This window comes from Cryptomeria japonica, unplaced genomic scaffold, assembly GCF_030272615.1.
Source record: "Cryptomeria japonica unplaced genomic scaffold, Sugi_1.0 HiC_scaffold_211, whole genome shotgun sequence".
Lineage (NCBI taxonomy): Eukaryota > Viridiplantae > Streptophyta > Pinopsida > Cupressales > Cupressaceae > Cryptomeria > Cryptomeria japonica.
This window is the reverse complement of record NW_026729033.1, coordinates 1-10087: the sequence shown is the minus strand read 5'-3', so window position 1 is coordinate 10087 and position 10087 is coordinate 1. Positions and strand designations below refer to the sequence as shown.

Sequence of the window (10087 nt, the reverse complement as noted above, 5' to 3'; positions counted from 1 at the left end):
GCGCAACGCCGGTGCGAACCCGGGAGCGCCCCGATGTGTGCTCCAAGGTGCGGCGTGCACGAAGTCGGACCCCGGTTTGCCCCGGGTGCGCACCTCGCGTGCACCTTGGTGCGCACACCTTGGCTGGGTTGCGCGGCCTGGTGGGCACCATGGTGCGCACCAAGGAGCGCTTCGAAGTGTGCTCCAAGGTGCGGCGTGCACGAAGTCGGAGCCCGGTTTGCCCCGGGTACGCACCTCGCGTGCACCTTCGCCGGGGTGGGCACCTCGGCTGGGTTGCGCGCCCTGGTGCGCACCAAGGAGCGCTCCGAAGTGTGCTCCAAGGTGCGGCGTGCACGAAGTCGGAGCCCGGTTTGCCCCGGGTGCGCACCTTCGCCGCGGTGCGCACCATGGCGTGCACGAAGTCGGAGCCCGGTTTGCCCCGGGTGCGCACCTCGCGTGCACCTTCGGCGGGGTTGCGCGCCCTGGTGGGCACCATGGTGCGCACCAAGGAGCGCTCCGAAGTGTGCTCCAAGGTGCGGCGTGCACGAAGTCGGAGCCCGGTTTGCCCCGGGTGCGCACCTCGCGTGCACCTTCGGCGGGGTTGCGCGCCCTGGTGGGCACCATGGTGCGCACCAAGGAGCGCTCCGAAGTGTGCTCCAAGGTGCGGCGTGCACGAAGTCGGAGCCCGGTTTGCCCCGGGTGCGCACCTCGCGTGCACCTTCGCCGCGGTGGGCACCATGGCGTGCACGAAGTCGGAGCCCGGTTTGCCCCGGGTGCGCACCTCGCGTGCACCTTCGCCGGGGTGGGCACCTCGGCTGGGTTGCGCGCCCTGGTGCGCACCAAGGAGCGCTCCGAAGTGTGCTCCAAGGTGCGGCGTGCACGAAGTCGGAGCCCGGTTTGCCCCGGGTGCGCACCTCGCGTGCACCTTCGCCAGGGTGGGCACCTCGGTGCGCACACCTTCTCAATGTTTTCTTGCCTTTTCTGGAAATTGGTGAAGGCAGCGCATCAAAGGTGCGCACCTCGGTGTGCTCCGAGGTGCGAACCCGAGAGCGCTCCGAGGTGCCCACGAAGTCGAAAGTCGGGTTAATTGCATTGTTTTCCCCGGGTGCGCTCCGAGGTGCGCAACATCGGCGCGCACCAAGGAGGGCTCCGAAGTGTGCTCCAAGGTGCGCACGATGGCATGCACCTCTGGTGCGCACGATTCGGAGCTCGGTTTGACCGGGGTGCGCACACCTTGGCTGGGTTGCGCACCTTTTGTGCGCTCCAAGGTGCGCACGAAGTCGGAGCTCGGTTTGCCCCGGGTGCGCACCTTCGCCAGGGTGCGCACCTTGATGCGCACGCCTTGGCTGGGCTGCGCACCTTGGTGGGCGCCATGGTGCGCACCTTTCGTGCGCTCCAAGGTGCGCACGAAGTCGGAGCTCGGTTTGCCCCGGGTGCGCACCTTGGTGGGCGCCATGGTGCACTCCGAGGTGCCCAAGATTGGTGCGCACCAAGGAGCGCTCCGAAGTGCGCTCCAAGGTGCGCGCGAAGTCGAAAGTTGGGTTAATTGTCCGGTTTGCCTCGGGTGCGCACCTTGCGTGCACCTTCGCCAGGGTGGGCGCCTTGGTGCGCACACCTTGGCTGGGCTGCGCACACCTTGGCACCCGCGTTTCCTTCATTTTAAATTTTTTTTTTTTACAATCTCTCAAGTGGGAAATTCTATAATCTCAACTTTTTTTGCCTTTTCAGGAAACTTTTGAATGGAGCGCATCATTGGTGCGCTCCGAAGTGTGCTCCAAAGCTCTCTCCAGCTGCGTGCACCTGCCCCGGCCGCGCACCCGGCCCCGCCCAGCTTCGCTCACCTGTCCCGGGCGTCTGGTGCGGAACCTTAGAGTAAGAAACATCACCGTGCACCTTGGCCAACGTGCGCGACTCGACCGAGCGCGCACTGGCCGAGGTGCACACCGATTTCACCTGGGTGCGCGCGCAGCACCTCGGGCGCACCGGGGTGCGCGCACAACGCCCGGGTTGCACCGTGGCCTGTGTGCTCGGGGCGCCTCGGGTGCGCGCTCGGTGTCGCCCCCGCGCGCGCGGTAGTGCGGGCAGCGCACCCCGGCCCGGCCCGGCCCCGACGAGAACGCAAACGGGCAAAAGGTTTATTCAAATAGCATTGCGACGCCCGGCGAAAAACTAAAAAAGGGTGCAACACCGGGACTTCCCGGGAGGTCACCCATCCCAGTACTACTCCGGCCCAAGCGCGCTTAACTGCGGAGTTCTGATGGGATCCGGTGCACTAACGCTGGTATGATCGCACCCGTTATGAGCTTGTCGCAGTGTGTACTTAGCAAACCGCGACCCACGTGCGAATCCACCCCGGCCACCCACCCCCGTCGAGGTGCACACCCTCCCTCGCGAAGTGCGCCCCGTTCGCCAAGTGTGAGCCCTGCCCGGGTGCGCGCACCTTGCTAGGGCGTCGGGTGTGCACCCGGCCCGGCCTACGTGCGTGCACCTGGAGGGGGCGTCGTGTGCGTGCAGTGTCCCGTCTGCAACGCGGTGCCCACACACCACCTCGGGCGCAACGACCTGCGCTCACATGTGGGCCGAGTGCACCTTGGTGCATGTTCGGGGCGCCTCGGGTGCACGCTCGATCTTGCCCCGGTGCACCAAGGCGCTCGGTTTGCCCCGGGTGCGCACTTGGTGCAAGGTGGGCACCCAAAATAGGGATCAAGCACCAAAACACAAGTTTCGGGATGCAAAATGGGACCCAAGGACCACAAATGCGTTCCAAGACCCATGATGGGTCCACGAGAACAAAAATGTGTTCCGAGACTTAATAAACAAATATTGGGTTTTAGGAGAAGAAACATGCTCTGATGCCCAAAACGAGAATCGACCCCGAAAAGGCCACAGGCCAAAAGTGGGATGCGAGACAAAAAAAAATGGGACCCGAGGACCAAAATTGGGTTCCCAGGTCGAAGACAGGGCAACCGGACAAGAAACGACCTCTAAGGCTCGAAATGAGTCCCGACGACTAAAACTTGACAAGAAGCACCCATCAGGCACCCAACTCGACACCCATGGGATGCCGACCCACCCGGGCTTCCACCTAGCACACCTTGGCACCCACCCACCCTCGCACCCAACCTCGCACCCAACTTAGCACCTTTGAACCCACATTGGCACTCACCCTGACCCTGGCACCTTGGAACCCACATTGGCACTCACCTTGACCCTGGCACCCACCTTTGCACTCACCTTGGGACCCACCCTGGCTCCCACCTCGGCACCCACCCAGACACCCACCTTGGTTCCTTGGCACCCACCTTGGATCCTTGGCACCCACCCCGACACCCACCTTGGCACGCAACTTGGCTACTTGCCACCCACCTTGGCTCCTTGACGCCCACCCCGACAACCACCCCGTGACCTACCCTGGCTAGGGTTGGTGCACACCCACCCTGGTGCCCACCTTGGCACCCACCCTATGACCCACCTTGGCACGCACCTTAGTACCCACCCCGTTACCCACCCTAGGACCCACCCCGTGACCCACCTTGGCCAGGGTGGGTGCCTTGGTGCGCACAACTTGCCTGGGCTGCACACCAGGGCGGGCTCAAGATGGCACCCGCGTTCCGTTTTTTTCACTATCTTTCAAAACGGAAATTTTAAAATCTCATTTTTTTCTTTTTTTTGCCTTTTCTGGAAATTAGTGAAGGCAGCGCATCAAAGGTGCGCAATGCTGGTGCGAACCCGGGAGCGCTCCGATGTGTGCTCCAAGGTGCGGCGTGCACGAAGTCCGAGCCCGGTTTGCCCCGGGTGCGCACCTCGCGTGCACCTTCGCCGGGGTGAGCACCTTGGCTGGGTTGCGCGCCCTGGTGCGTACCAAGGAGCGCTCTGAAGTGTGCTCCAAGGTGCGGCGTGCACGAAGTCGGAGCCCGGTTTGCCCCGGGTGTGCACCTCGGGTGCGCACCTCGCGTGCACCTTCGCTGCGGTGGGCACCTTGGCTGGGTTGCGCGCCTTGGTGGGCACCATGCAGTGCACGAAGTCGGAGCCCGGTTTGCCCCGGGCGCGCACCTCCGCCAGGGTGGGCACCTTGGTGCGCACAACTTGCCTGGGCTGCGCATCAGGAAGGGCTCAAGATGGCACCCGCGTTCCGTTTTTTTCACTATCTTTCAGAACGGAAATTTTAAAATATCGTTTTTTTTTGCCTTTTCTGGAAATTAGTGAAGGCAGCGCATCAAAGGTGCGCAACGCTGGTGCGAACCTGGGAGCGCTCCGATGTGTGCTCCAAGGTGCGGCGTGCACGAAGTCGGAGCCCGGTTTGCCTCGGGTGCGCCCTGGTGGGCACCATGGTGCGCACCAAGGAGCGCTCCGAAGTGTGCTCCAAGGTGCGGCCTGCACGAAGTCGGAGCCCGGTTTGCCCCGGGTGTGCACCTCGGGTGGGCACCTTGGTGCGCATGCCTTGCCTGGGCTGCGCACCAGGGCGGGCTCAAGATGGCACCCGCGTTCCTTTTTTTTCACTATCTTTCAAAACGGAAATTTTAAAATCTCATTTTTTTTTGCCTTTTTCTGGAAATTAGTGAAGGCAGCGCATCAAAGGTGCGCACCTCGCTGCCCACCACGGTGCGCAACGCCGGTGGGCACCCGGGAGTGCTTCGAAGTGTGCTCCAAGGTGCTGCGTGCACGTTGTCGGAGCCCGGTTTGCCCCGGGTGCGCACCTCGCGTGCACCTTCGTCGGGGTGGGCACCTTGGCTTGGTTTGCCCCGGCTGCGCTCCGAAGCGGGGTTATTGGAGCGCCGCCTCTTTTTTTGTCGGAGCGTTTGGTGGGGTTTCTCGCATTGGCTCTTCCGAGGCCCGGTTGCCACCCTGGCGCGCACGAAGTCGGAAGTAGGGTTAATTGCCCGGGTGCGCACCTTTGCCAGGGTGGCACCTTACCTGGGCTGCGCACCAGGGCGGGCTCAAGATGGCACGCGCGTTCCGTTTTTTTCACTATCTTTCAAAACGGAAATTTTAAAATCTCCTTTTTTTTTTGCCTTTTCTGGAAATTAGTGAAGGCAGCGCATCAAAGGTGCGCACCTCGCTGCCCACCTTGGTGTGCTCTGAGGTGCGCACCCGGGAGCGCTACGAAGTGTGCTCCAAGGTGCGGCGTGCACGTTGTCGGAGCCCGGTTTGCCCCGGGTGCGCACCTCGCCTGCACCTTGGCCGGGGTGGGCACCTTGGCTGGGTTTGCCCAGGGTGCGCTCCGAAGCGGGGTTACTGGAGCGCCCCCTCTTTTTTTGTCAGAGAGTTTGGTGGGGTTTCTCGCATTGGCTCTTCCCAGGCCCGGTTGTTGGGTGCGCTCCCACCCTGGCGCGCGCGAAGTTGGAAGTTGGGTTAATTGCCCGGGCGCGCACCTTCGCCAGGGTGGGCACCTTGGTGCGCAAACCTTGGCTGGGCTGCGCACCAGGGCGGGCTCAAGATGGCACCAGCATTCCCTTTTTCTCACTATCTTTCAAAACGGAAATTTTAAAATCTCGTTTTTTTTTTGCCTTTTATGGAAATTAGTGAAGGCATCGCATCAAAGGTGCGCACCTCGCTGCCCACCTTGGTGTGCTCCGAGGTGCCCACCACGGTGCGCAACGCCGGTGCGAACCCGGGAGCGCCCCGATGTGTGCTCCAAGGTGCGGCGTGCACGAAGTCGGACCCCGGTTTGCCCCGGGTGCGCACCTCGCGTGCACCTTGGTGCGCACACCTTGGCTGGGTTGCGCGGCCTGGTGGGCACCATGGTGCGCACCAAGGAGCGCTCCGAAGTGTGCTCCAAGGTGCGGCGTGCACGAAGTCGGAGCCCGGTTTGCCCCGGGTGCGCACCTTCGCCGCGGTGGGCACCATGGCGTGCACGAAGTCGGAGCCCGGTTTGCCCCGGGTGCGCACCTCGCGTGCACCTTCGCCGGGGTGGGCACCTCGGCTGGGTTGCGCGCCCTGGTGCGCACCAAGGAGCGCTCTGAAGTGTGCTCCAAGGTGCGGCGTGCACGAAGTCGGAGCCCGGTTTGCCCCGGGTGTGCACCTCGCGTGCACCTTCGCTGCGGTGGGCACCTTGGCTGGGTTGCGCGCCTTGGTGGGCACCATGCAGTGCACGAAGTCGGAGCCCGGTTTGCCCCGGGCGCGCACCTCCGCCAGGGTGGGCACCTTGGTGCGCACAACTTGCCTGGGCTGCGCACCAGGAAGGGCTCAAGATGGCACCCGCGTTCCGTTTTTTTCACTATCTTTCAGAACGGAAATTTTAAAATATCGTTTTTTTTTGCCTTTTCTGGAAATTAGTGAAGGCAGCGCATCAAAGGTGCGCAACGCTGGTGCGAACCTGGGAGCGCTCCGATGTGTGCTCCAAGGTGCGGCGTGCACGAAGTCGGACCCCGGTTTGCCCCGGGTGCGCACCTCGCGTGCACCTTGGTGCGCACACCTTGGCTGGGTTGCGCGCCCTGGTGGGCACCATGGTGCGCACCAAGGAGCGCTCCGAAGTGTGCTCCAAGGTGCGGCGTGCACGAAGTCGGAGCCCGGTTTGCCCCGGGTGCGCACCTCGCGTGCACCTTCGCCGCGGTGGGCACCATGGCGTGCACGAAGTCGGAGCCCGGTTTGCCCCGGGTGCGCACCTCGCGTGCACCTTCGCCGGGGTGGGCACCTTAGTGTGCAGACCTTGGCTGGGTTGCGCGCCCTGGTGGGCACCATGGTGCGCACCAAGGAGCGCTCCGAAGTGTGCTCCAAGGTGCGGCCTGCACGAAGTCGGAGCCCGGTTTGCCCCGGGTGTGCACCTCGGGTGGGCACCTTGGTGCGCATGCCTTGCCTGGGCTGCGCACCAGGGCGGGCTCAAGATGGCACCCGCGTTCCTTTTTTTTCACTATCTTTCAAAACGGAAATTTTAAAATCTCATTTTTTTTTGCCTTTTTCTGGAAATTAGTGAAGGCAGCGCATCAAAGGTGCGCACCTCGCTGCCCACCACGGTGCGCAACGCCGGTGGGCACCCGGGAGTGCTTCGAAGTGTGCTCCAAGGTGCTGCGTGCACGTTGTCGGAGCCCGGTTTGCCCCGGGTGCGCACCTCGCGTGCACCTTCGTCGGGGTGGGCACCTTGGCTGGGTTTGCCCCGGCTGCGCTCCGAAGCGGGGTTATTGGAGCGCCGCCTCTTTTTTTGTCGGAGCGTTTGGTGGGGTTTCTCGCATTGGCTCTTCCGAGGCCCGGTTGCCACCCTGGCGCGCACGAAGTCGGAAGTAGGGTTAATTGCCCGGGTGCGCACCTTTGCCAGGGTGGGCACCTTACCTGGGCTGCGCACCAGGGCGGGCTCAAGATGGCACGCGCGTTCCGTTTTTTTCACTATCTTTCAAAACGGAAATTTTAAAATCTCCTTTTTTTTTTGCCTTTTCTGGAAATTAGTGAAGGCAGCGCATCAAAGGTGCGCACCTCGCTGCCCACCTTGGTGTGCTCTGAGGTGCGCACCCGGGAGCGCTACGAAGTGTGCTCCAAGGTGCGGCGTGCACGTTGTCGGAGCCCGGTTTGCCCCGGGTGCGCACCTCGCCTGCACCTTGGCCGGGGTGGGCACCTTGGCTGGGTTTGCCCAGGGTGCGCTCCGAAGCGGGGTTACTGGAGCGCCCCCTCTTTTTTTGTCAGAGCGTTTGGTGGGGTTTCTCGCATTGGCTCTTCCCAGGCCCGGTTGTTGGGTGCGCTCCCACCCTGGCGCGCGCGAAGTTGGAAGTTGGGTTAATTGCCCGGGCGCGCACCTTCGCCAGGGTGGGCACCTTGGTGCGCACACCTTGGCTGGGCTGCGCACCAGGGCGGGCTCAAGATGGCACCAGCATTCCCTTTTTCTCACTATCTTTCAAAACGGAAATTTTAAAATCTCGTTTTTTTTTTGCCTTTTATGGAAATTAGTGAAGGCATCGCATCAAAGGTGCGCACCTCGCTGCCCACCTTGGTGTGCTCCGAGGTGCCCACCACGGTGCGCAACGCCGGTGCGAACCCGGGAGCGCCCCGATGTGTGCTCCAAGGTGCGGCGTGCACGAAGTCGGACCCCGGTTTGCCCCGGGTGCGCACCTCGCGTGCACCTTGGTGCGCACACCTTGGCTGGGTTGCGCGGCCTGGTGGGCACCATGGTGCGCACCAAGGAGCGCTTCGAAGTGTGCTCCAAGGTGCGGCGTGCACGAAGTCGGAGCCCGGTTTGCCCCGGGTACGCACCTCGCGTGCACCTTCGCCGGGGTGGGCACCTCGGCTGGGTTGCGCGCCCTGGTGCGCACCAAGGAGCGCTCCGAAGTGTGCTCCAAGGTGCGGCGTGCACGAAGTCGGAGCCCGGTTTGCCCCGGGTGCGCACCTTCGCCGCGGTGCGCACCATGGCGTGCACGAAGTCGGAGCCCGGTTTGCCCCGGGTGCGCACCTCGCGTGCACCTTCGGCGGGGTTGCGCGCCCTGGTGGGCACCATGGTGCGCACCAAGGAGCGCTCCGAAGTGTGCTCCAAGGTGCGGCGTGCACGAAGTCGGAGCCCGGTTTGCCCCGGGTGCGCACCTCGCGTGCACCTTCGGCGGGGTTGCGCGCCCTGGTGGGCACCATGGTGCGCACCAAGGAGCGCTCCGAAGTGTGCTCCAAGGTGCGGCGTGCACGAAGTCGGAGCCCGGTTTGCCCCGGGTGCGCACCTCGCGTGCACCTTCGCCGCGGTGGGCACCATGGCGTGCACGAAGTCGGAGCCCGGTTTGCCCCGGGTGCGCACCTCGCGTGCACCTTCGCCGGGGTGGGCACCTCGGCTGGGTTGCGCGCCCTGGTGCGCACCAAGGAGCGCTCCGAAGTGTGCTCCAAGGTGCGGCGTGCACGAAGTCGGAGCCCGGTTTGCCCCGGGTGCGCACCTCGCGTGCACCTTCGCCAGGGTGGGCACCTCGGTGCGCACACCTTCTCAATGTTTTCTTGCCTTTTCTGGAAATTGGTGAAGGCAGCGCATCAAAGGTGCGCACCTCGGTGTGCTCCGAGGTGCGAACCCGAGAGCGCTCCGAGGTGCCCACGAAGTCGAAAGTCGGGTTAATTGCATTGTTTTCCCCGGGTGCGCTCCGAGGTGCGCAACATCGGCGCGCACCAAGGAGGGCTCCGAAGTGTGCTCCAAGGTGCGCACGATGGCGTGCACCTCTGGTGCGCACGATTCGGAGCTCGGTTTGACCGGGGTGCGCACACCTTGGCTGGGTTGCGCACCTTTTGTGCGCTCCAAGGTGCGCACGAAGTCGGAGCTCGGTTTGCCCCGGGTGCGCACCTTCGCCAGGGTGCGCACCTTGATGCGCACGCCTTGGCTGGGCTGCGCACCTTGGTGGGCGCCATGGTGCGCACCTTTCGTGCGCTCCAAGGTGCGCACGAAGTCGGAGCTCGGTTTGCCCCGGGTGCGCACCTTGGTGGGCGCCATGGTGCACTCCGAGGTGCCCAAGATTGGTGCGCACCAAGGAGCGCTCCGAAGTGCGCTCCAAGGTGCGCGCGAAGTCGAAAGTTGGGTTAATTGTCCGGTTTGCCTCGGGTGCGCACCTTGCGTGCACCTTCGCCAGGGTGGGCGCCTTGGTGCGCACACCTTGGCTGGGCTGCGCACACCTTGGCACCCGCGTTTCCTTCATTTTAAATTTTTTTTTTTTACAATCTCTCAAGTGGGAAATTCTATAATCTCAACTTTTTTTGCCTTTTCAGGAAACTTTTGAATGGAGCGCATCATTGGTGCGCTCCGAAGTGTGCTCCAAAGCTCTCTCCAGCTGCGTGCACCTGCCCCGGCCGCGCACCCGGCCCCGCCCAGCTTCGCTCACCTGTCCCGGGCGTCTGGTGCGGAACCTTAGAGTAAGAAACATCACCGTGCACCTTGGCCAACGTGCGCGACTCGACCGAGCGCGCACTGGCCGAGGTGCACACCGATTTCACCTGGGTGCGCGCGCAGCACCTCGGGCGCACCGGGGTGCGCGCACAACGCCCGGGTTGCACCGTGGCCTGTGTGCTCGGGGCGCCTCGGGTGCGCGCTCGGTGTCGCCCCCGCGCGCGCGGTAGTGCGGGCAGCGCACCCCGGCCCGGCCCGGCCCCGACGAGAACGCAAACGGGCAAAAGGTTTATTCAAATAGCATTGCGACGCCCGGCGAAAAACTAAAAAAGGGTGCAA

The 10087-nt window shown here is 63.6% G+C and overlaps 1 non-coding gene across 1 annotated transcript; it reads right to left on the bottom strand.

Moving 5' to 3' along the window:
• Positions 1–2155: 2155 nt before the first annotated feature.
• LOC131868620 (5S ribosomal RNA) lies at positions 2156–2274 on the bottom strand. Its single transcript, XR_009367066.1, has one exon. It is a non-coding gene; the product is annotated as a 5S ribosomal RNA (ribosomal RNA).
• Positions 2275–10087: the final 7813 nt, after the last annotated feature.